Genomic DNA, 3,917 nt, shown 5'->3' with positions numbered 1-3,917 from the left:
TTATGTATGAATGATATACTTTAACAAAATTTTATTTTGAAAAAATCAACCATTTGATATGGTTTCATCAATTGTAGCAAAGAACCACTCTAATGCGAAGTGTTACTAATCTGGAAAACTGTATATATGAGGGGAAATACAAGAACTTTGTACTTTCTACATGATTTTTCTATTAACGTACAACTTCTGTAGTAATAATAATAAAAGTCAACCATTTGAGAATGTCAGAATCTCTATTAAACTATACTTGGACAACATTTATAGATTATTTGGGAAGTAATGCTAATAATGTATCAAAATCCATAGATAGAGCTAAAGCTGTACTCCAGAGGAAGTATGCAGCCTTAAAATATTGCTTACTGGGGAGCAGATTTAGCTCAATGGTTGAGTGCCTGTGTCCCATATAAGAGGTCCTGGGTTCAATCCTCAGTACCCTCCCCCCCCCCCCCCCGAATTCCTTACTGTGACTGGATTTTGTCTAGGTTCCTGACTATGTTGCAGAAATGAATTTCAAGAGCACATTGGGTGAGTTAGGCTAGTAATTTATTCAGGCAAGGAGGGATGAGAAATGGGAGTAAATAATAGATCAGGGGTCCCAGGGAGAGAGGAAGGGGTTGAAAAGTGATAAAGCAGGCTGATTTACAGACTATAATTCCCCTTTATAGATTATAAATGTCCAGGTACACTTGCGTAGTGAAGCAAATGGGGGAGAAGGCAGCCAAAGCTGGGATGCAGAGGTGAGAGAGTGTGAGAGTGCTCATTCAGGCCTCGTGCCTGGGTTTTTAAAAATTATTTTATTTATATAAATTACATTTATTTTTATTAAAGTTAATAGATCGCATAGAACGTTACATTAAAAAAACATAAGAGGTTCCCATATAACCACTCCCCATCCCCCCACCCCCATCATTTTGTAAATTTTATTTTTTGGAAGATACATACATCACAAAAAAGGTTACATTATAAAAAACATAAGAGGTTCCCATATACCCCCCATCCCCCCACCCCACTCCTCTCACACCAACAACCTCCCCCATCATTGTGGCATACTCATTGCACTCGGTGAACACATTTTAGAGCCCTGCTCCACCGCATGGATAATAGTTTACCCTGTAGTTCACACTCTTTCCCAGTACGTTCAGTGGGTTATGGCAGGATATATAATGTCCAGCATCTGACCCTGCAATATCATTTAGGACGACTCCAAGCCCCCAAAATGCCCCCTCATCACATCTCTTCTTCCCTCTCCCTGCCCTCAGCAACTACTGTTGTCACTTTCTCCACGCCAATGGTACAATTTCTTTTATTACCAGTAACAATAGTTTTGTAGTAGAATATCAGTAAATCCACTCTAATCCATATTTTATTCCTCTATTCGGTGGACCTCGGGATGGTGATGTCCACTCCACCTCTATATCAAGAGGGTTCTTAGATTCCACATGGGTGATGGATGCAATTCTCTTGCTTGCAGTCGTAGGCACTCTTGGTTCCCTGGTTGACCATCTTTACCTCCCTATTAGCTGACCTGGGTGAGTCCAATGAACCATGGCTTTTTGAATTACTAATTATTCCACCCTTTTGCTAATGGCAGGGGAGGAATTTCAGATGTTTGCTGTTTTGATTGACTACACCATCCATCAATTCCCTTTGAGGGCCCAATGATAAAGTCCTTGGGGAATTTCTGGGGCTTCTGGCTTCCAGAGGAAGTCTTTTTTCTGGATGGTAGGATCTTGTGTGTGGAGGGTGTCTTCCAGCAGACTTCTTGGGGTTATTGATGTCCACATGGACTCTGCCAGGTTCCAGATTCATCTATTGAGTCCCTATTTTACTAGCCAGCTTCATAACTGATCAAGAAAAAATAAATACAAACGCATCAATTAATCAAATTAGCCCAAGAAGCAGGATAAAGAACATCATTTTCCCTGGGAACTCCCTGTGGTGAGAGACATACTTTTAATTTTTTTTAAATTTTAGCTGAAATATAATTATTGTTACAATTACAAAAACATTAATCAGCTTATCCAATCCACTTGTATACAGTTAGGTCCACAAATATTAATTATATAAAGTTTAAAGGAAAAATTGTATCTAATTGCATCTTTGTTCTTTTTCACTAAGAAGCAAGGTTTTTAAAACTTTGGCATTTTCAGTCTTTATTCTGTAAGTCACACTGCTATTCTCAAAGAGGCCAGTGTTGAAGACCATGGAAAGTTACTCTTTATAAGACACCTGAATCCAGCCATTCTAACCCATATCATAGCATATGAATGTATCTGCCAACCTCTGCGAGACTATGCAGACTTAGATGAAGCAATCAAAAGCAATCTACCCTCTTCCTTGCCTATCAGACTTCTGAATAAGGATATCGTGAAACTGCTCAGAGAGCCAATATCCAAAACCTGAGAGTGCTTCATTGAGTTCAATTTTAGTCCGTTTATCTCAGAATTGTCTCCATCATAGGTGCATGAGATATTCTGCCAGTCTGTGATGCACTTCCAGAAACCAAGAAACTCACTGAAGTAGACACCAGCCTTTCCCCTCTTGGTCACACATAGATAGAATTGACCTGACAATCACATGACTAAATGGAGTCGATGTATTTTGTTGTGGAAGCAGAGAAATTCAGTGGTCACTTATTAAGGCCAGTACTCAGGAATATTTTGAGAAGGAAAAATTTATTACGACTGCTGGGCCCAGGAACTCCTGTCCAAAAAAGCCAAGCCCTGAATAGGATTTCTGGGTTCCTTTTATACAGAGGATGGAGGACTTTTATACTTTTATTTGTTAGTTTCTTAGAGTTTTAAGTGTTTGTCTGCGTACCAGATAGGTTTTGAATTAACCTATCACCCACATTCCAGGTAAACTTGAATTAACATATAGTCCACATTCCGTCTGGATGTAACTTTGAATACACATTCAGTCTACATCCTTTCTGAATATTTAAAGCCTATAGGGCCTATATTATCTAAATGGCTTTCTAGAAACTAAGCACACTTGGATACAGAATTAGATAATTTTGAATTCATGAACAGGCTATATTACTTTTGCATAGTGCTTGTTGAGGTTCCTTGTCCGATATCACACGACTGCTGTCTTTATCAACCCTGCCACGATCAGACACTGAATGTCCCTGCTTCTTCCCTTTTGGGGACCTCTGGTGTTTAACTTTTCCACCTGTCATTGTCTGTCGGGAAAGAGAGACCATGCCAGTTATTCAGAAATGAAAAAGTACAGTTATTATAAAGAAAGTACAGGAAGACTATGGCGGCTCTAGTCCCTCTATTTACATGACCAAAGGAGTACAGGCTAGAGACATTTCTGGGTCAAAAAGCTGGAGACACAGGGCTATCTGGATCTTGGGGAGAGATTTTATTTACATACCAAAGGACTGGAGTAGGGTGATGTACCTTTCAGGACAGACAGGGAGCAACCACTTGTTAAGCAGAGAAAAGTAATTTTTCCTAATCCGTCACCTGTTGAGACCAGTTTAACATAAGGAACGGCTGGAACAGGAGTTGACACAGAGCTTAAGAAAGAGACACAAGAAGTAGGAAAAGATGGAAACAGGGGACTCAGAGTCTCAAGGAATAAAAGCCTCGACCCAAGTTTCCACATTCTATTTGGTGAATATCTCAGGGATGGCAGTATAGTTACTTTTTTATTCTTTAGATAACATTTTGCCAGAGCAATCACGTCCCCATTTTTCCCATGTATGCCTGCAAGGTTTAAATGTTTTTTTCTGCAAACAATTATGGGTTGTTCAGGACAGTGTTCTGCCCTGAAAGGACCTGATGTTCTAAGTTCCATACCATCATTTGCATTATGGAAACATTTTAACCTCCGTCCTTATCGCTGCAGTCACCTACACCTAAGGAGTGTCCAGTTATTCGCACAGGACAAATGACCTGACTCTCATC

General features: G+C 39.7%; 1 pseudogene; it reads right to left on the bottom strand.

Moving 5' to 3' along the window:
• Nucleotides 1-2,088: 2,088 nt before the first annotated feature.
• On the bottom strand, nt 2,089-3,181 carry LOC101414560 (programmed cell death protein 6-like; annotated as a pseudogene).
• Nucleotides 3,182-3,917: the final 736 nt, after the last annotated feature.

Source organism: Dasypus novemcinctus, chromosome 8 (assembly GCF_030445035.2).
Source record: "Dasypus novemcinctus isolate mDasNov1 chromosome 8, mDasNov1.1.hap2, whole genome shotgun sequence".
Lineage (NCBI taxonomy): Eukaryota > Metazoa > Chordata > Mammalia > Cingulata > Dasypodidae > Dasypus > Dasypus novemcinctus.
This window is presented reverse-complemented; position numbering and strand designations above follow the sequence as displayed.